The following is a 22,976-nucleotide window of genomic DNA, read 5'->3' as shown; positions in this document are numbered from 1 at the left end:
CTTAGAGGCGCAGGGCAAGGCTAGAATACTCAATGAGTACTTTGTATCGGTGTTTACTGAGGAGGTGGATGCTGACAAAATATCAGTAGAAGTGGAAAAGGTAGAAGGAATGGAAGGGGTGAAAATTGATAGACAGGATGTACTAGAAAGGCTGGGTATGCTTAGAGTGGACAAGTCGCCTGGTCCAGATGGCTTGCATCCCAGGTTGCTAAGGGAATTGGGGGAGGAGATAGCGGAAGTGCTTGCCATAATTTTCCAATCTTCCCTAGATGCAGGGGAGGTGTCTGAGGATTGGAAAGTGACAAATGTGACACCATTGTTCAAGAAAGGGTGTAAGGACAATCCTAGTAACTACAGGCCGGTCAGTTTAACATCAATGGTGGGTAAAGTTTTAGCAACAATAATCAAGGAAAAAATTAACGGGCATTTGGAGAGGTTTAAGCTAATTAAGGAGAGCCAACATGGGTTTGTAAAAGGAAGATCGTGTTTGACTAATCTAATTAAATTTTTTGATGAAGTAACAGAGACGATTGATGAAGGGAATGCAATGGATGTTGTCTTTTTTTGTTGTCTTGTTGCCTCCTTGAAAAGGTGTAACATCCCCATCGACACCTGGGAATCCTGGCCCAAGACCGCACAAAGTGGAGAAGCATCCGGGAAGGCGCCGAACACCTCGAGTCTCTTTGCCAGGAGCAAGCGGAAGCCAAGCGCAGGCAGCGCAAGGAGCGCACGTCAACCCAAGCGCCCCACCCACCCGCCCCTTCAACCACCGTCTGTCTGCCCCACCTGTGACAGAGACTGTAGGTCCCGCATTGGACTCATCAGTCACCTGAGAACTCATTTTTAATGTGGAAGCAAGTCATCCTCGGTTCCGAGGGGCTGCCTAAGAAGAAGAAGGATGTTGTCTACATGGATTTTCGGAAGGCATTTGACAAAGTACCACATAGAAGGCTGGTTAACAAAACTGAGGCTCATGGAATAGGTGGGTCAGTGGCAGCTTGGATAAGGAATTGGCTTAAGGACAGAAAGCAGCAAGTTGTGGTAAATGGCTGTTTTGCAGACTGGAGGATTTTCTGTTACTAACTCACACCTCAGGCCCCGCCCAGTCTGGTTTAATTACTAAATGTTTCCTAACTCAGGTTCAGGCCTGTCATTGTGAGGGAAACAAGGCCTCATTTATTGGTGTGTCCCACCCGAGCGGCTGCTAATGGCTTTAATAAACTGGCAGCAAGGTTTTTTTAAAGGTGGAAAGAGGTGAAAAACACTAGAGATGCCTCAAAACTCACAGAGAAATCCACTTCATCAGCGCCCCTGCCACAGGACTCAATATCCACCCCCTCCACCACTGGTGCACTGTGTCTGCAGTATGTACGGTCTACAAGATGACCACGGTCAGGCCATGTGCAGTCAAGGGCCAGGCAGCAGAATGGATAGAAAGATCGCAACAAACTTCCCTTAACTCCAACCCTCTGATTTCTGTTTTGTAGCCAGCTTTCCATCCATTCTGCTGCCTGGCCCTTCACTCCACACGGCCTGACCTGGGTCATCTTGTCGATCTTACAAACTGTTTATGGATAGCAAGCTGGTTACAGAAAACAGAGAGTAGGGGTTGGGAGTAGCTACTCAGACTGGCAAAAGGTGGGAAGTGGTGTTCCACAGGGATCGGTGCTGGGACCACTGTTGTTCACCATTGACAGAAACGATTTGGACTCGGGAATCAGAGGTACAATTCCAAAATTTGTCCATGACACCAAATTGGGAGGAAGAGTTAATAGAGGAAGACTGACAACATGCAAGAAGACAATAAACTTACAGAATGGGAGGGTAATTAGCAAATGAATTTTAAGAAAGGTGGTGCATTTTGGTAGGAAGAATAAGGAGGCCACAAACTACTTGGAAAATAAGAGTCTAAATGGGGTAGAGGAGCAAAGGGATCTCGGGGTCCAGATACACAAATCACTAAAAGTAGCGACGCAGGTTAATGAGGCCATAACAGGAGCAAACAATGGACTGGGGATCATTTCTAGAGGGATAGAATTGAAAAGCAGAAAAGTTACGTTAAACTTGTATAGGACATTGGTTAGACCACACTTGGAGTACAGTGAACAGTTCTGGTCACCATATTATAAAAAGGATATAGAGGCACTGGAGAAGGTGGAAAAAGGCTTCGCAAGGATGATCCTAGAACTGAGAGGATATACTTATCAGGAAAGGCTGAACAGGCTGGGGCTCTTTTCTCTAGAATAAAGAGAAGGCCGATGGGTGACCTGATCGAGGTCTTTAAGATGATGAAAAGGTTATAGAGGGTGGACCTGGAGAAAATGTTTCCACTTGTGGGGGAGTCCAAAACTACAGGTCATAAATATAACACAGTCTCTAATAAATCCAATGGGGAATTCAGGGGAAACTTCTTTACCTAAAGAGAGGTCAGAATGTGGAACGTGCTACCACAAGGAGTAGTTGAGGCGAATAGCACAGATACATTCATGGGGAAGGTAGATAAGCCCATGAGGGAGAAAGGAATAGAAGGATATGCTAATAGGGTTAGATGAAGAGTGGGGGGAGGAGACTCGTGCGGAGCAGAAACACCGCCATTGACCAGTTGGGCCAAATGGCCTGTTCCTGTGCTGTAGACTCTGTAATTCTATGTAACTCTGTGTAACTATGTCTTCTGACTCCTGACGTAGCTGGAAAAGCTTTTACTATTATTACCATAATTGTGCAGCATCTTCTTTTCCAAATATCTCTTAACTTCTCTAATGGCTGCTTTTGACTCCCTCAATTGTGGGTGATATTTGTCCCTATTCTCCTATAAACTGAATTCATCTTGTTACAAACTGGGTTCAATGTAAGACAGTTCGGGGAGTCAGGAGTCTTTCACCCCTAGACCTACGCTGGCAGGTAAAACCCCAGACGGTTCCTCAGTAAGGATTCCTCTGGTTCCTCACCATATATTTGTCAGGATATTGAAACCCAGCTTTCTTACCGTCCACTCCTGGAGACCCCACTCCCTGAGCCTACAACCTTCAGCAGGGTCAGTGGTGGAGTTCCACAGTGGCAGTGATCCCAGAGTAACTGTGGGGATCGCACCCCGTGGATGTTCCGGGTCGTGTATTTTTAGTTATCCTGGTGTCTAACATGCACACATCAATAAAACAGGGAATTCCTGGAAACACTCTGCAGGTCCTTCTTTATCTGGAGATCAAATGTCTGTTGTATAATTGTACCAGCAGTTAACAGGCTCCTGTGAACTCCTCCCCCTGCTATTGTAGTGCAGACTTTAACCAATTTATATTAAACAGATTTATTTAGAGTCAGGACTGTCAGACAAACACGTTAAATCTTCATAGAATAATTACCAGTCATTTTTTGACTGGAAATTTAAACCTGCTGTTTCACTTTCAGTCAGGAACAGATCGCAGTTTGACACCAATCTCTGATTTGACAGCACTTTTCCAGCATTCACCGTTGTTCTTCCTAACTCTAAACACAGTTGTAAAGGAGCCTTCTGTTCCGTGCCTAGGAGCTCTGAACCATGGAAGAGAGCGGCTGGGACACATTTCTTACAGGCCTCAAGATTACCCGCATGGGGACTTTGCTGTCAGTGAACAGAGACGAGAAAGACCAAAGTAAGGTTTGCCCCCCTCAGTGTGGCCCTGAAGGACCGTGTCCAGGCTGAAGTTCTGTTCCCGCCGTACGATCCTCCCCCAGATTGTCCTTTCTGAGCTCCAGCCAGGTGATGCTAAACACCCAGATGGGAAAGATGAAAAACTACAACAATGTGTTAAAAGCAAAGCTGATTTATCCAGAATATTAAACTCCAGCCCAGTTACAGGGTTTATTGACATCAGCAGAAACAAACACAAACTGTCAGAATGAACATGTTTCAGTCCTGGAAGTGTTTAACAACAGCAGAATCCAACCCCTGCAGTCACATGTGAACTTGCTGGTGTGTCAGTAGGCTGGATGATCGATTAAATCCCTTCCCACACACAGAGCAGGTGAACGGCCTCTCCCCAGTGTGAGTGCATTGGTGTGTCAGCAGATCTTTTGCACTTTTAAAGCTCTTCCCACAGTCAGAACATTTAAAAGGTCTCTTATTGGTGTGAACAAGTTGGTGAGCCAGTAGATGTGGTGACTGAGTGAATCCCTTCCCACACATGGAGCAGATGAATGGCCTCTCCCCAGTGTGAACTCGCTGGTGTGTCACAAGGCCGGATGACTGAGTGAATCCCTTCCCACACACGGAGCAGGTGAACGCCCTCTCCCCAGTGTGAGTGCATTGGTGTGTCAGCAGATCTTTTGCACTTTTAAAGCTCTTCCCACAGTCAGAACATTTAAAAGGTCTCTTATTGGTGTGAACAAGTTGGTGAGCCAGTAGATGTGGTGACTGAGTGAATCCCTTCCCACACATGGAGCAGATGAATGGCCTCTCCCCAGTGTGAACTCGCTGGTGTGTCACAAGGCCGGATGACTGAGTGAATCCCTTCCCACACACGGAGCAGGTGAACGCCCTCTCCCCAGTGTGAACTCGCTGGTGGACAGTGAGTTCAGATGACCGCCTGAATCCAGTCCCGCAGTGAGAGCACCTGAACGGTCTCTCATCAGTGTGAACACGTTGATGGCACATCAGTTCCCCAGAACTTTTGTAGCTCTTCCCGCAGTCCAGGCATTTAAAAGGTCTCTCGTCAGTGTGAACTCGCCGGTGCTTCAGCAGATTTGATGACTGAGTGAATCCCTTCCCACATTCGGGGCAGGTGAACGGCCTCTCCCCAGTGTGAACTCGCTGGTGTGTCAGCAGGTCACACGATCGCCCGAACCTCTTCCCGCAGTGAGAGCAGCTGAATGGTGTGTAACCAGTGTGAATGTACTGGTGCTCCATCAGTGCCTCAGGGTGTTTAAAGCTCTTCTCGCAGTTGGAGCATTTAAAGTCTCTCTCATCAGTGTGAACCCGTTGGTGTCTCAACAGGGCAGAGAAATGAGTGAATCCCTTCCCACACACACAGCAGGTGAACAGCTTCTCCTTGGTGTGAATGCGCTGGTGTGTCAGCAGGGCAGATGACTGAGTGAATCCATTCCCACACACGGAGCAGGTGAACGGCCTCTCCCCGGTGTGCCTGCGCCGATGAGTTTCCAGCTCAGACGGGTAATTGAATCCTTTCCCACAGTCCCCACATTTCCACGGTTTCTCCCCAGTGTGACTGCGCTTGTGTCTCGACAGGCTAGATGATCGGCTGAAGCCTCGTCCACACACAGAACATGTATACGGTTTCTCCCCGCTGTGAACGGTGCATTTTACTTCCATGTTCAAATGCCAATGATATTCAGGACCTGATGAATCGAGTGACTTTGTCAGATCTTGATGTAATGTTTGGCTTGAGCTTCCTGTCCACAAATTCTCCACTCCTCATGCCCTGCATGAATTTAAAACAGGAAAAAGAGAGCGTGAGAGAGAACCCACAAAAGAAAGAGGCAGGCTGTGAAATTGAGCTCAATGAATCTGGTCATTTGTGGGGCCGGCAGCAGAAAACGTGACCATGAAAGCTGCCGGATTGTCATAAAATCCCAACTGGTTCACTGATGTCCTCAAGGAAGGGAACCCGCCACCCATATGGGCCTAAACAAGACTCTCGCCTATATGGGAGGAGAGAGGTGGGAGCGAAAGGGGGGGGGAAGGAGAGGGACTTTATACATCTGCAACTCGACAAGAACTTTGACAGAACCTCCTAAACCCGCGACCTCTCCCACCTTGAAGGACAAGGTGCTGGGGAACACCATCACCTCCAAGTTTCCCACCAAGTCACACACCATCCTGACTTGGACATCTATCGCCGTTCCTTCATCGTCACTGGGTGAAAATCCTGGATCTCCTTACCTGGCAGCATTGTGGGAGTACCTTCACCACACGGACTGCAGTGGTTCAAGAAGGCCCAGCATCACCTTCCGAACGGGAAACTGGGGATTGGCAACATATGCTGGCCTTGCCAGTGACGCCCACATCCCACGAATGAATTAAAAAAATCATTAGCATAGTGGTTATGTTACTGGACTAGTAATCCAGAGGCCTAGACTAATGATCCAGAGACATGAATTCAAATCTCACCACGGCAGCTGTGGAATTTAAATTCAGTTGATTAAATAAATCTGGAATAAAAAGCTAGTATCTGTAATGGTGACCATGAAGCTATTGGGTTGTTGTAGAAACCCATCTGGTTCATTAATGTCCTTTAGGGGAGGAAATCTGCTGTCCTTAGCCAGTCTGGCCTACATGTGACTCCAGACCCACAGCAATTCGGTTGACTCTGAACTGCCCTCTGTGGTTCAAGAAAGTGACTCACCACCACCTCCTCAAGGGCAATTAGGGATCGGCAATAAATACTGCCTTGCCAGCGACGCCCACATCCCATGAATTAATTAACAAAAACTGGATTAAAAGCCTTTACAGAAATACTTGTTCCTAAAACAATACTCTTTTACATTGTAGGGACAGTGGCCTAGAAATTCACTATGGCCCCGCCAGCTGGCTAGCGCCCAAAAGTTAGCGCTGGGCACGGAGCCAGTTGCGACCGTCAGATATTCAGTTTTTGCGCCCCAAGTTGGAACCAGGCCCTATTCCAGGGTGTGCCCACCCCCGCTTGGGGCGCTGAAACTGAATTTCAGCGCTCTAGGTGCCGCTGCGACACCCGATGCGGTGCAGCAGGCTGCGGTACTGCAGGCCTCCTCCTTCTCTTAAGGTGGAGGTGCCTGCAACGGGGAGATCGCCACTGGATTGTGCCGGCAAATGAGCCCGGCACCACGGAGAAGTGCCGGGCTCGCGGAAAGCAGCCGGCAATGCCGCGGGGGGGGGTGGTGGAGGAGGCCGGGGAAGGAGGTGCGGGCATGCGTCTCGTCTAGCTTCTAATCTCTTTTACTTCTTTTGGTTCTTTTGTCCGATCGCAGCCCTGCCTTCGATCTAGTTCCTTTTCTCTCCAGTTTTGAAGAAGGGTCAAACCCGAAACGTCAACTCAAATTTCTCTCCACGGATGTTGCCTGACTTGCTGAGTTTTTCCAGCATTTTCTGTTGTTATTCTGGATTGGCGGCTCTGCTGTGTCGATCCAGTTGTGGTTTCTCCTGTCCGGTCACTCCCGCGCATGCTCAGCTCACACTGCCCTGTGATTGACGGGAGCTCCGGACCAATAGCAAGAGCGGGGCGGGGCTGGAGGACCGAGCTGAGCATGCGCGGGAGAGGCTGATTGTTGGGCAGTGTGAGCTGAGCATGCGCGGGTGGCGAGGCTGCAGCAGGTCAGAGGGAGGCGGGCAAATGAACCCCGGGGGGACGCGGGCTTCACACACCCCGAGTGCGGCCCCAGGCCCGATTATAAGAGCAGTGAACATTATCCGCCCCCACCCGCGGGGTTCCCCTTTCACTCCGGCCCGAATTTCAACAAAGCGCCAAACTCCGGCACAGACAGGAAGTGAGTCAGGGAGCGTCTGTAAATAGAGGAGAAATGGAGACTGGTCAGGGAGCGTCTGTAAATGAAGGAGAAATGGAGACTGGTCAGGGAGCATCTGTAAATGAAGAAGGAATGTTAACTGGTCAGGGAGCGTCTGTAAATGGTGACTGGTCAGGGAGCGTCTGTAAATGGAGGAGAAATGGTGACTGGTCAGGGAGCGTCTGTAAATGGAGGAGAAATGGTGACTGGTCAGGGAGCGTCTGTAAATGGAGGAGAAACGGTGACTGGTCAGGGAGCGTCTGTAAATGGAGGAGAAACGGTGACTGGTCAGGGAGCGTCTGTAAATGGAGGAGAAATGGAGCCTGGTCAGGGAGCGTCTGTAAATGGAGGAGAAATGGTGGCTGGTCAGTGTAGTGTATGTACTTTGCAGAAGGAACTATATTCTGCAGCCCCTGTATACTGCAGTACCAGTAGTGACCACCCCTGTATATAAGCCTGTGTAGTAACTTTTGCATAGTAGTTCCAGTTTGTCTCCACTCAGTAAAGACCTGTTATAACCAACTCCTGCAGTCCGTGTCTCAATTACACACGGACATAATAGTCAGGGAGCGTCTGACAATGGAGGAGAAATGGTGACTGGTCAGGGAACGTCTGTAAATGGAGGAGAAATGGAGACTAGTCAGGGAGCATCTGTAAATGGAGGAGAAATGGTGACTGGTCAGGGAGCATCTGTAAATGGAGGAGAAATGGTGACTGGTCAGGGAGCGTCTGTAAATGTAGGAGAAATGGTGACTGGCCAGGGAGCGTCTGTAAATGGTGCAGAAATGGTGACTGATCAGGGAGCGTCTGTAAATGGAGGAGGAATGGAGACTGGTCAGGGAGTGTCTGTAAATGGAGGTGAAATGGAGCATTTGAAAATGAATGAGAAATGGTGACTGGTCTGTAAATAGTGCAGAAATGTTGACTGATCAGGCAGCGTCTGTAAATGGAGGAGAAATGGAGAAAGGCCAGGGAGCGTCTCAATGGAGGAGAAATGGAGACTGGTCAGGGAGCGTCTGTAAATGGAGGACAAATGGAGACTGGTCAGGGAGCGTCTGTAAATGGAGGAGAAATGGTGACTGGTCAGGGAGTGTCTGTAAATGGAGGAGGAATGGTGACTGGTCAGGGAGTGTCTGTAAATGTAGGAGAAATGGTGATTGGTCAGGGAGCATCTATAAATGGGAGTGAAATGGAGACTGGTCAAGGAGCATCTGTAAATGAAGGAGAAATGGAGACTGGTCAGGGAGTGTCTGTAAATGGAGGAGAAATGGTGACTGGTCAGGGAGCGTCTGTAAATGGAGGAGGAATGGTGACTGGTCAGGGAGCGTCTATAAATGGGGGTGAAATGGTAACTGGTCAGGGAGCATCTGTAAATGGTGCAGAAATGGTGACTGATCAGAGAGTGTCTGTAAATGGAGCAGAAATTGTGACTGATCAGGGAACGTCTCTAAATGAAGGAGAAATGGAGATTGGTCCGGGAGCGTCTGTAAATGAAGGAGAAATGGTGACTGGTCAGGGAGCGTCTGTAAATGGAGGAGAAATGGAGACGGGTCAGGGAGCGTCTGTAATGAAAGGAGAATGGAAACTGTTCAGGGAGCGTCTGTAAATGAAGGAGAAATCGAGGCTGGTCAGGGAGCGTCTGTAAATGGAGAAACGGAGACTGGTCAGGGAGCGTCTGTAAATAAAGGAGAAATGGTGACTGGTCAGGGAGCGTCTGTAAATGGAGCAGAAATTGTGACTGGTCAGGGAGCGTCTGTAAATGGAGGAGAAATGGTGACTGGACAGGGAACATCTGTAAATGAAGGAGAAATGGAGACTGGTCAGGGAGCGTCTGTAAATGAAGGAGAAAGCGAGTGTGGATGACTGAGCGAATCCCTTCCCACACACGGAGCAGGTGAACTGCCTCTCCCCAGTGTGAGTGCGTTGGTGTTGCATCAGATACTTTCTGCTTTTAAAGCTCTGCTCACAGTCAGCACCTTCAAACAATCTCTTATTAGAGTGAACAAGTTGGTGAGGCTGGAGGAGTTAGTGAATCCCTTCCCACACACGGAGCAGGTGAACGGCCTCTTGTTACTTTAACATCAGTTTAATCAAACTCAATGGACAATCCGATCTCCAAAGGTAAACATCTCCTTAAAGCTGATGGTGTCGGCAGTTCTGCAGCTCATTTCTCAGTGTGAGCATGTCAGAATGAAAAGCTTTAACAACAGCCGATGTTTCACAAAGGGAGACCTCACCAGACCAAAGGCCATTGGTGGAGTTTAAAGGGCTGTTTGTGTCACTGGGCTACAGGAGGCCATTTTTAACCAAAGGAAAACTGGTCACAGCAAACAGAGAGTTTAACAGACTGTCCCTGGTCCACTCGAACCCCCACCTTCTCTCTCACTATTTATGGGCACTGCTGCAGTAATTGCTCCTCTGACCTTTCCTCTCTTGTCCCTCCTACACCCCTAATACATGGCCCGACACAATCCCCCTCCCCCGACATCCTCACTGTGCTGGAATCCACACCAGTCTCCCCATCTGCTCCTTGTTCTGTCCCGGGATCCTAAAACTACTGAACTCACTCTTCCCCTCCTGAAGTCTACAGGCTCTAAAACTGAAGCTTGGTGTCCCTCAGTCCCGACTCCTTGATTTACCTCCCCTTCTCTCCTCCTCTTTCCCCCTTGGTTGTGTTCCACACTCTGGGCCTTGGGCCTTCCCCGGGGATTCTCAGTATGAACAGGTGGGATGTGTTTGGAGACAGGGTGTCCCGGCTCTCCACCTTTAAAGGGACAAGGAGACGACCAGCTGGGCTGAATGGCCCTGCTTTATGACATCACTGCAGTGCCTAGCAACCAGCCTCCCTGAGCCCTGCTCATTATGGGCTGGCTTTAGCTCAGTGCTGTTACAGGAAGGGAAACAGGAGCAGGATTCGCCCCGTGTGGAGCCCAGGATTAATGGGGAGAGGTACAGGATCAATTTATACCTTATTGAGTGAGAAATGTCATTGTCCCGGACACTCCCTGTCCCTCGGTATCCGTGTCGGGGAGCAGCTGATGGGTTTACTCTGTATCTAACCCGTGCTGTACCCGACTGGAGAGTGTTTGATGCTGACACTAGGGGCTCAGCTCCACGAGCACAACATTTAACCCAAAGATGATCTGATAAACCCATCAGCTTCTCCCCTGGACACAGGTCCTGAACATAAGAACATAAGAAATAGGAGCAGGAGTAGGCCAATCGGCCCCTCGAGCCTGCTCCACCATTCAATAAGATCATGGCTGATCTGATCCTAACCTCAAATCTTCTATCACTCTGCATCCACCCGAACCCATGTGATCTCCCGGGAGAGGCGAAAAACCAGATAAAGACCCAATGGCCAATTTGGGAGAAAAAAATCTGGGAAATTCCTCTCCGACCCATCTAGGCGATCGAAATTCTTCCAGGAGATCACTCTGTCCCTATATTTTCTACAGTGCTTACCTTCTGTAAAGGCGATCTCCACCCCAGCCAGGAACAGGAATAAAACCATCTCCTGAAATCTAACAGAATTAGAACACAGTAGGAGCAGAACAAGGCTACACGGCCCCTGGGCCCGCTCCACTACCCACAGGGCCATGACCATTCCGAACCCAGACTCATGTCCAATTTCCTGCCCGCTCCCCATAACCCTTAATTCCCTTTACTTCTAGGAAACTATCTCTGTTTTAAATTTATTTAATGATGTAGCTTCCACAGCTTTCTGGGGCAGCAAATTCCACAAACCTACCACCCTCTGAGTGAAGAAGTTTCTCCTCATCTCAGTTTTGAATGAGCAGCCCCTTATTTTAAGATTATGCCCCCTAGTTCTAGTTTCACCCATCATTGGGAACATCCTCACCGCATCCACCCGATCAAGCCCCTTCACAATCTTATATGTTTCAATAAGATCGCCTCTCATTCTTCTGAACTCCAATGAGTAGAGTCCCAATCTACTCAACCTCTCCTCATATGACCACCCCCTCATCCCCGGGATTAACCGAGTGAACCTTCTTTGTACTGACTCGAGAGCAAGTATGTCTTTTCTTAAGTATGGACACCAAAACTGTATGCAGTATTCCAGGTGCGGTCTCACCAATACCTTGTACAACTGCAGCAATACCTCCCTGTTTTTATATTCCAACCCCCTAGCAATAAAAGCCAACATTCCATTGGCCTTCTTAATCACTTGCTGCACCTGCATACTAACTTTTTGAGTTTCGTGCACCAGGACCCCCAGATCCCTTTGTACTACAGTACTTTCCAGTTTCTTGCCATTAAGATAATAACTTGCTCTATGATTTTTCCTGCCAAAGTGCATAACCTCACACTTTCCAGTATTGTATTCCATCTGCCAAATCTCTGCCCACTTACTTAGCCTGTCTATGTCCCTTTGCAGGTTTTTTATGTCCTCCTCACTCACTACTTTCCGTCCCATCTTTGTATCATCTGCAAACTTTGATATGTTACACTCGGTCCCCTCCTCCAAATCGTTAATATAGATTGTAAAGAGTTGGGGACCCAGCACTGACCCCTGCGGAACACCACTAGTTACTGGTTGCCAATCTGAGAACGAACCATTTATCCCAACTCTCTGCTTTCTGTTAGAGAGCCAATCCTCCACCCACGCCAGAATATTACCCCCAATCCCGTGATTTTTTATCTTGAGCAATAATCTTTTGTGTGGCACCTTGTCAAATGCCTTTTGGAAGTCTAAATACACTACGTCCACTGGTTCCCCTTTATCCACCCTGTATGTTACTTCCTCAAAAAACTCAAGCAAATTTGTTAAACATGACTTCCCCTTCATGAAACCATGCTGAGTTTGCCCTATTAAATTATGTTTATCCAAATGTCCCGTTACTGTCTCCTTAATAATGGACTCTAACATTTTACCAACCACAGATGTTAGGCTAACAGGTCTATAGTTTCCAGCCTTCTGCCTACTACCCTTTTTAAATAAGGGTGTTACATTAGCAGTTTTCCAATCTGCCGGGACCTTTGCTGAGTCCAGTGAGTTTTGGAAAATTATTACCAATGCATCCACAATCCCTACCGCTACTTCCCTCAAGACCCTGGGATGCAAGCCATCAGGTCCAGGGGATTTATCCGCCTTGAGTCCCATTATTTTACCAAGTACCACTTCCTTAGTGATTTTAATTGTATTTAGTTCCTCCCCCCCTAGAGCCCCCTGTTTGTCCAGTGTTGGGATATTCTTAGTGTCCTCTACTGTAAAGACTGATACAAAATAATTGTTCAGTGTTTTTGCCATCTCCATGTTTCCCACCATTAATTTCCCGGTCTCATCCTCTAAGGGACCAACATTTACTTTAGCCACCTTTTTTTTTTTATATAACTATAGAAACTTTTACTGTCTGTTTTTATATTTTTTGCTAATTTACTTTCATAATCTATCTTCCCTTTCTTAATCAATCTTTTTGTTATTTTTTGCTGTCTTTTAAAGACTTCCCAATCTTCCATCCTCCCACTAGATTTGGCTACCTTATATGCCCTTGTTTTTAGTCGGATACTATCCTTAATTACTTTACTTAGCCACGGATGGCTATCTTTTCTTTTACACCCTTTTTTCCTCAGTGGAATATATTTTTTTTGGAAGTTGTGAAATAACTCCTTAAATGTACACCACTGGTCATGTACCGTCTTACCCTTTAATCTATTTTCCCAGTCCACTCTAATTAATTCCGCTCTCATACCTTCATAGTCTCCTTTATTCAAGCTCAGCACGCTTGTTTGAGATCCAACCTTCTCACCCTCTAATTGAATATGGAACTCAACCATGTTATGGTCACTCATTCCAAGGGGATCCTTTACTAGGACATTTTAAATTAATCCTGTCTCATTACACAGGACCAAATCTAAGGTTGCTTGCCCCCTGGTCGGTTCAGTTACATACTGCTCAAGAAACCCATCCCTAATACACTCAATGAACTCTTCCTCAAGGCTGCTCTGCCCAATTTGATTTGTCCAGTTAATATGATAATTAAAATCCCCCATAATTATAGCTGTTCCCTTATTACAAGCCTCAACTATTTCCTGATTAATACTCCGTCCAACAGAGTTGCAACTGTTCGGAGGCCTATAGACTACACCCACTAGTGTTTTTTTCCCCTTATTATTCCTTACCTCCACCCAAACTGTTTCACTATCCTGCTCCTTTGACCCAATATCATTTCTCTGTATTATAGTGATTCCTTCCTTTATTAACATAGCCACCCCACCTCCTCTCCCTTCCTGCCTGTCCTTCCTGATTGTTAAATAACTTGGTATGTTTAATTCCCAGTCATGGTCATCCTGCAGCCATGTTTCAGTAATGGCCACAAGATCATACCCATATGTCATTATTTGTGCCGTTAACTCATTCATTTTGTTACGAATGCTACGTGCATTCAGATAAAGAACTTTCAAATATGTTTTGTAACACTTAGTTCCTGTTTTTTCCCTTTTTAGTACTTTACTTTTTACTCCATACCTTCTGTCCCTTCCTGACACATTCTGTTTTTTAATTCCCCCACTGCTACCTAAGTCTATGACCTTCTCTGTTGTCATTTCTATTATTTGCTCTCTAGAAACCTCCCCCCCACTAATTAGTTTAAAGCCCTCTCTACAGCCCTAGTTATATGATTCGCCAGGACTCTAGTCCCAGCACTGGCCAAGTGGAGTCCGTCCCAACAGAACAGCTCCCTCCTGTCCCAGTACTGGTGCCAGTGTCCCAAGAAGCAAAACCCATTTCTCCCACACCAGTCTTTGAGCCACGCATTTAACTCTTTAATTTTATTTATCCCAGCCAAATTCGCTCGTGGCTCAGGTAATAACCCAGAGATTATTACCCTTGAGGTTCTGTTTTTTAATTTGACCCCTAGCTGCTCATACTCCTTTAACAGAACCGTCTTCCTTGTCCTATCTACGTCGTTTGTACCAACATGGACCACGACAACTGGATCCTCCCCCTCCCACTGCAAGTTTCTTTCCAGCCCAGAAGAGATGTCCTTAACCCTGGCACCAGGCAGGCAACACAGCCTTCGGGACTCCCGCTCTTGACTGCAGAGAACCCTATCTATCCCCCTAATGATACTATCCCCTACCACTACAACATTTCTTTTTACTCCCTCCACTTGAATGGCCCCCTGTACCACGGTGCTGTGGCCAGGTTGCTCATCCTCCCTGCAGTCCCCGCTCCTGCCCTCACAGGGAGTAAGAACCTCGATCCTGCTGGACAAGAACAAGGGCTGCGTCTCCTTCAACACTACATCCTGGATCCCTGTACCTTCCTCACTCGTAGTCACACCGTCCTGTCCCTGACCACGGACTACATCTGCAGTAATTAACTTCATAGGTGTGACCATCTCCTGAAACATAGAGTCCAGGAACTTCTCCCCCTCCCTGATGTGTCGCAGTGTCCGAAGCTCGGTCTCAAGCTCCATAACATGGAACTTGAGTTCCTCTAGCAGCAAACACTTGTCGCAGATGTAATCACCGTTAGCCTCAATGGGGTTCAACGGCTCCCACATCTCGCAACAGTAACACATCACCTGCTCCATTCTATATAATTAATTTAATTTCTTATTATTAGTTATGAAGACCCTGCCCGGATATATATGATAATATCACACCACTATTCAATAGGACTTACCAACTTAAAGGTATGAAAGAGAAGAGAAGGAAGAAAACCAACCAACCAGCTGATCACCAACCTCCTCCTTGAATACTGTCTGTGGAGCCTGTTTGGTTGACTCGTCTCGCTGCTCCGCCTCCGCAGTGCTGTCTAAGCCTGGGAGTGGGGAATAAAACAGAGCAAAAAACACACCCTCACCTCCCACTTATCCGAACTCTCCCACTTAGCAAAACTCCAACAGCACTCAATGCACAAAGCACTCCGTGCACTGCACTAGCCCCCCCCCTTTTATACCCGGATTCTACTTCCTGTTTAAACTGCCCAAGAGTTTAAAAAACCCTTAAAAAATTAAACTTACTTCAAATAATTGACTTCTTAACACACTAAAATTCACAAAATACACTTAAATGATTTTTCTCCCACTTAGCAAAACTCCAACAGCACTCAATGCACAAAGCACTCGACAGGGAGTGTCTCTGATATTTTGGTCGGTGTCGTTGATCAAGTTTAAACACCTCGCTCACATCTCCTCTCACCCTGCTTTGTTCTAATGAGAAGTGCCCCAGTTTCTCTCGTCTCTCCTCCTGGGAAAGAGAAGTTTGCCTCAGTTAGAAACTCAAACAGGCGCTTCACTGCAGACAGGTCATCATGAGGAAACATTTATTTACCCAGCGAGTTATTATGATCTGAAATGCACTGCCTGAAAGGGTGGTGGAAGCAGATTCAAGAGTAACTTTCAAAAAGGAATTGGATAAATATTTGAAGGGAAAATATTTACCGGGATATGGGGAAAGAGCAAGGGAGTGGGACTAATTGGATAGCTCTCCCAAAGAGCTGGCACAAGCACGATGGGCCGAATGGCCGCCTTTTGTGCTGTTTCATTCTCTGATTCTCTGATACCTAAAGCCTCTCATCTGTGGTATAACCTCAGTGAATTTATTCTTCAGCCTCTCTGTGGTCCCGACATCCTTCCCAGTGTAAGATGCCCAAAACTTATTCTAACTGCAGCCGAACCGATGGTTTTGTGTTCTACGCCCCATTTATAAAAAACCTCGGTTAACATTTTTAAAACACTTTATAAACTTGTCCTCCCACTTTTAAAGATTTGTGTATCTGATCTCCCTGTAGATTTTAGAGATATTAACATAACATGGCTAAAATACATTGACATCAAATGTCTGATATAATGTGTATTATGGGAAAGAGAAGTTTAGTCTGAGTTAGAAACTCAAACAGGCCTTTCACTGCAGACAGGTCGCCATGGCAACACTGATAAGACATTCCATTCACTGAATCGACTGGTTGGAAACTAATCAGATCAGGGGAAAGAACAGAGTTTGTCTGTTATTAACCACAATATAAGCTTAGAATCAGAGAATGGTTACAGCACAGAAGGAGGCCATTCGGCCCGTCAAACCCATGCCAGCTCTCTGCAAGACCACTTCAGCGAGTCCCACTCCCCGCCCTTTCCCCGTAACCCTGCAAATTTCTTTACTTCAGGTACTCATCCAATTCCCTTTTGAAAGAAATGTTGGAGATGGTGCGATGGGTTTGGATTCCAGCACAGGGAGGAGGGAGAGTGTGTGGGATGGGGATTTACAGCTTTGGGAGAACAAGAAAGGAAAGAATGTTCCATAGAAACTAGAATAGTCTGTTCTGAATTTCTATCCTGTACTTACAGTGATGTCTTTTGTAAACTCCTTTTACAGGGTATTAGAAGGGGAGGATTTACAGACAGGAAACTCAAACCAAACATCACGTCAAGATCTGACAGAGTCACTCAATTCATCAGGACCTGAATATCATTTGCCTTTGAATGTGGAAGGAGGAATGTTTCTCTCTTCTGTCTATGGGAAAAGATTTCAAATATCAGTGTGACTGGAAAAGCACCGAGACACACACACCCGAGTGAGAGTGTTCCAGTGCACTGACTGTGGAAAGAGTTTTAACCGGTTACACAGCCTGAAAAAACATCGCACCATTCACAACGGGGCGAAACCATACACGTGTTCTGTGTGTGGACGAGGCTTCAACTGATTGTCCAACCTGGAGAGACACAAGGACACCCGCACCACGGAGAAACCGTGGAAATGCGGAGACTGGGAAGGGAGTCAAATACCCATCAGATCTGGAAAAACATCGACGCACTCACACTGGGGAGAGGCCGTTCACCTGCTCCGTGTGCAGGGAGGGATTCACTCAGTCATCCAACCTTCTCAGACACCAGCGAGTTCACACTGGGGAGAGACCGTTCACCTGCTCCGTGTGTGGGGAGGGATTCACCCAGTCATCCAACCTTCTGAGACACCAGCGAGTTCACACTGGGGAGAGGCCGTTCACCTGCTCCGTGTGTGGGAAGGGATTCACTGGGAGATCCAGCCTTCGAACACCAGTGAGTTCACACTGGGGAGAGACCATTCGCCTGCTCTGAATGTGGGAAGGGATTCACTCGTTCATCCACCCTGCTGACACACCAGTGAGTTCACACCGGAGAGAAGCCATTCCTCTGCCCCATGTGTGGAAAGGGATTTGCTCAGTCATCCCACCCGCTGACACACCAGCAGATTCACACTGGGGAGAGATCGTTTGAATGCTCTGACTGTAAAAAGAGCTTTAAAATCACAGAGCAACTGGTGACCCATCAATCCACTCACACTGGGGAGAAGCCATTCACCTGCTCAGTGTGTGGGAAGGGATTTTCTTGGTCTTCTACCCTGCTGACACACCAGCGAGTTCACTCTGAGGAGAGGCCATTCATCTGCTCTGAGTGTGGAAAGGGATTCACTGTGTCCTCCCACCTGCTGACTCACCAGCGAGTTCACACTGGGGAGAGGCCGTTCAACTGCTCCGTGTGTGGGAAGAGATTCACTCAGTCATCCAACCTGCTGAAACACCAGCGAGTTCACACTGGGGAGAGGATGTTCACCTGCTCCGTGTGTGGGAAGGGATTCCCTGGGAGATCCAGCCTTCGAACACACCAGTGAGTTCACACTGGGGAGAAACTGTTCACCTGCTCTGAATGTGGGAAGGGATTCACTCGTTCATCCACCCTGCTGACACACCAGCGAGTTCACACCGGAGAGAAGCCGTTCCTCTGTCCCATGTGTGGAAAGGGATTTGCTCAGTCATCCCACCTGCTGACACACCAGCACATTCACACTGGGGAGAGATCTTTTGAATGCTCTGACTGTAAAACGAGCTTTAAAAGCACAGAGCAACTGGTGACCCATCAGCGCACTCACACTGGGGAGAAGCCATTCACCTGCTCAGTGTGTGTGAAGGGATTTACTCGGTCTTCTACCCTGCTGACACACCAGCGAGTTCACTCTGAGGCGAGGCCATTCATCTGCTCTGAGTGTGGAAAGGGATTCACTGTGTCATCCCACCTGCTGACTCACCAGCGAGTTTACACTGGGGAGAGGGCGTTCACCTGCTCTGAGTGTGGGAAGAGATTCACTCAGTCATCCAACCTGCTGAAACACCACTGAGTTCACAAGTGGCTGCAGGGGTTGGATTCTGCTGTTTTTGCTGCTGTTAATCACCTCCAGGACTGAACCATGTTCATTCTGACAGTTGGAGTTTGTTTCTGCTGATGTTAATAACCCCTATAACTGGCTGGAGTTTAATATTCTGGATGTATAGCTGATTGACTTGTTGGGGCTGCAGTGTCCCTTTAAGAACCGTTCCCCTTAATTCAGGGACTCTCGTCAGAAATTTGTTTGCAATAAAATTATGAACTTTTACTTCAAACCTAAATTGATCTTTGGTACAAAATCAACAATTCACTGTCTGAAAAGTTCCACTGATTAACATCTCCAATTAGAAACTGCTGATTAATCCTCGCTGACAATTCTCACTGACTTGCACATTACACACAGTGGCACCTCCATTATCCACCAGAAAGAAGGGGAATGGGAATTGGTGGAGAATCGAGAGTCCCCAAATGTTGCCCCGCCCGTCTGGTACAGCAATCCCCTCGGCACGGGAACAGAGACAAGTCCAATCGAAGCAACGGGCTGAGTTTAATCTCTCTGGGCCTGTGGGGTTGGTTTATATCAGACAGGAGGGGATTGGTGTCAGTGACTGTGGGGTTGGTTTATATCAGACAGGAGGAGATTGGTGTCAGTGACTGTGGGGCTGGTTTATATCAGACAGGAGGGGATTGGTGTCAGTGACTGTGGGGTTGGTTTATATCAGACAGGAGAAGATTGGTGTCAGTGACTGGGGTAGGTTTATATCAGACAGGAGGAGATTGGTGTCAGTGACTGGGATTGGTTTATATCAGACAGGAGGAGATTGGTGTCAGTGACTGTGGGGTTGGTTTATATCAGACAGGAGAAGATTGGTGTCAGTGACTGGGGTTGGTTTATATCAGACAGGAGGAGATTGGTGTCGGTGACTGTGGGGTTGGTTTATATCAGACAGGAGGAGATTGGTGTCAGTGACTGGGGTTGGTTTATATCAGACAGGAGGAGATTGGTGTCAGTGACTGTGGGGCTGGTTTATATCAGACAGGAGGAGATTGGTGTCAGTGTCTGTGGGGTTGGTTTATCTCAGACAGGAGGAGATTAGTGTCAGTGACTGTGGGGTTGGTTTATATCAGACAGGATGAGATTGGTGTCAGTGACTGGGGTCAGTTTATATCAGACAGGAGGAGATTGGTGTCAGTGACTGTGGGGTTGGTTTATATCAGACAGGAGGAGGTTGGTGTCAGTGACTGTGGGGTTGGTTTATATCAGACAGGAGATTGGTGTTAGTGACTGGGGCTGGTTTATATCAGACAGGAGGGGATTGGTGTTAGGGACTGGGGTTGGTTTATATCAGACAGAAGGAGATTGGTGTCAGTGACTGTGGGGCTGGCTTATATCAGACAGGAGGAGATTGGTGTCAGTGACTGGGGTTGGTTTATATCAAACAGGATAAACTAGTGAAAGTTGGAGAAGATATGTTATTCCTATAGTTAATGACTGTGTTTGGAAAGACTTATATATTCATTCGTGGGATGTCGATGTCGCTGGATGGCCCAGCGTTTATTGCCCATCCTTCATTGCCCTTGAGAAGGGGGTGGTGAGCCACCACCTTGAACCGCTGCAGTCCGTGTGGTGAAGGTTAGGGAGGGAGACCTTGTTAAGACCTTGAATTGCCTGCAAAGAACATCCTTTAACTCCAGTGTCGAACGAAATAGGGAGAATAGCAGAAATCAGGAGAATGAAGCCGAGAGCTACAAATGTGCTGTTAGGGATGGAGTTCCAGGATTTTGACCCAGCGACGATGAAGGAACAGCGATAATTTCCATGTCCGGATGGTGTGTGACTTGGAGGTGATGACATTCCCATGCGCCTGCTGCCCTTGTCCTTCTAGGTGGCAGGTTTGGGAGGTGCTGCCGAAGAAGCCTTGGCGAGTTGCTGCAGCGCATCTCGTCGATCAGAGGGTTGCAACCGGGAGTCCTTGAGAAGGTTTCAAGAGGTCTACCCTGAAATTCTCTCCTGCGAGGCTGAGAGTTACGTGGATAGCACGTTTCTAGAGGTGGTCACCCCACAGCTTAAGAGTATGGATGTAAAAAGTCACACAACACCAGGTTATAGTCCAACAGCTTTCTTTGAAATCACAAGCCTTCTTCAGGAGCAGCGCTCCGAAAGCTTGTGATTTCAAAGAAAGCTGTTGGACTATAACCTGGTGTTGTGTGACTTTTTACATTTGTCCACCCCAGTCCAACTCCGGCATCTCCACACTAAGAGTATGGAGGCAGAGAGGGAATGGGTGACCGCCAGACAGAAGAGGAGGACCAGGCAGGTAATGCAGGAGTCCCTGGAATGCATCTCGCTCTCCAACCAGCATTTTGTTCTGAGTACTGGTGAGGGTGATGGTTCCTCTGGGGAGTGCAGCCAGAGTCAAGTCCACGGCACCACGGGTAGCTCAGCTGCACAGGGGGGGGGGGGAGGAAAAAGAGTGGGAGAGCAATAGTGGTAGGGGATTCAATAGTTAGGGGAGCAGACCAGTGTGTCTGCAGGCGTAGACGTGACTCCAGGATGGTATGTTACCTCCCTGGTGCCAGGGTGAAGGATGTCACTGAGCAGCTGCAGCACACTGTGATGGGGGAGGGTGAACAGCCAGAGGTTGTTGTCCATATCGGTACCAACGACATAGGCAGAAAGAGGGATGAGGTCCTGCAGGCAGAGTTTAGGGAGCTAGGAGAGAGATTAAAAAGCAGGACCTCAACGGTAGTAATCTCTGGATTACTCCTGGAGCCATGTGCTATTGAGTTCAGGAACAGGAGGAAAGAACAGATGAATGTGTGGCTGGAGAGATGGTGCAGGAGGGAGGGCTTTAGATTCCTGAGGCATTGGGACCGTTTCTGGGGAAGGTGGGACCTGTACAAGCCGGATGGGTTACACCTCAACAGAGCCGGGACCAATATTCTCGTGGGGAGGTTTGTTAGTGCTGTTGGGAAGGGTTTAAACTAGCTTGGCAGGGGGATGGGCACCGGCATATAAGAGTAGAAAAGAGGAAAAAGGTGCATAAAAGAGTGATTGTGTTAGATAGTACTAGAGAAGATAGTACTAGAGGCGGTAGTAGTACCATATTAGATAGGAGCAGACTAAGAGACTACGAAAAATTTAATAATGGGTTTAGAATGCATGTACGTGAACGCACAAAGTGTGGTGAATAAGGTTGGTGAGCAACAAGCACAATTAGCCGTGTGGCAATATGATGCTGTAGCAATAACAGAAAAGTGGCTTAAAAATGGTGAGGACTGGGCGCTTAATATTCAAGGGTACAACGTGTTCAGAAAAGATAGGGAAGGAAAAAAGGGCGGTGGGGTGGCAGTGCTGATTAAGGAAGACATTGTAGTGTTGGAAAGGGAGGATGTTCTTGAGGGAACAAGGACAGAATCCATTTGGTTAGAGTTGAGGAGCAAAAAGGGTATGATCACACTATTGGGGTATTCTATAGGTCTCCAAATAGTGAGAGGGAGGTAGAGGAGCAAATCTGCAGGGAAATTGCAGAGATATGCAAGAGCTATAGATTGGTGATTTTGAGGGACTTTAATTACCCAAATATCGATTGGGATAATGCTCGGTAAAGGGAAAGGAGGGGGTGGAATTTCTGAAATGTGTTCAGGAGAATTTCCTTGACCAACATGTTCTTGGCTCAACTAGGAAGGAGGCATTGCTGGATCTGGTGCTGGGGAATGAGGTGGGCCAGGTCGACCAAGTGTCTGTGGGAGAACACTTGGGTACGAGTGATCATTGAATCATAAGATTTAGATTAGCAATGGAGAGGAGCAAGGAAAAATCTAGAATGGAACTTCTAAACTGGAATAGGGCTCACTTCAATGGGATGCGAAAGGACCTAGCCAAGGTAAAATGGAACCAAAGACTGACAGGAAAAACTATAACGGAACAATGGGTGATCTTTAAGGAGGAGATGTTCCAACGACAGGCTAGGTACATTCCAACAAGAGGGAAGGGTAAGGGAACCAAAGCAAGGGCTCCTTGGATGATGAGGGAGATAGAGAAGATGATGAAACAAAAAAAGGTGTATGATGCATGTCAGGTGAATTCTTCAAGGGAGAACCAGACCAAATACAATAAGTTGAGAGGGGATGTGAAGATGAAAATAAGATTGGCAAAGAGAGAATATTAGAGTAGAATGGCAGTTAACATAAAAGGGAACCCAAAAATCTTTTACTGGCATGTAAACAGTAAGCGGGTAGTAAGAGGCGGGATGGGGCCTATTAGAGACAAAGAAGGTGATATATGCTTAGAGGCAAAGGGCAAGGCTAGAATACACAATGAGTGCTTTGTATCGGTGTTTACTAAGGAGGTGGATGCTGACAAAATATCGGTAGAAGTGGAAAAGGTAGAAG

The 22,976-nt window shown here is 47.4% G+C and overlaps 2 pseudogenes; one reads left to right on the top strand and one right to left on the bottom strand.

The window, feature by feature from the left end:
• Positions 1-3,784: 3,784 nt before the first annotated feature.
• LOC147119130 (uncharacterized) overlaps positions 3,785-22,976 on the bottom strand; it is a 202,248-nt pseudogene continuing 183,056 nt past the window's right edge.
• On the top strand, positions 8,337-18,660 carry LOC147119132 (uncharacterized; annotated as a pseudogene).

The sequence above is a fragment of the Somniosus microcephalus genome, chromosome 4 (assembly GCF_052327205.1).
Source record: "Somniosus microcephalus isolate GS21.2 chromosome 4, FLI_Smic_1.0, whole genome shotgun sequence".
Classification (NCBI taxonomy): domain Eukaryota; kingdom Metazoa; phylum Chordata; class Chondrichthyes; order Squaliformes; family Somniosidae; genus Somniosus; species Somniosus microcephalus.
This window is presented reverse-complemented; position numbering and strand designations above follow the sequence as displayed.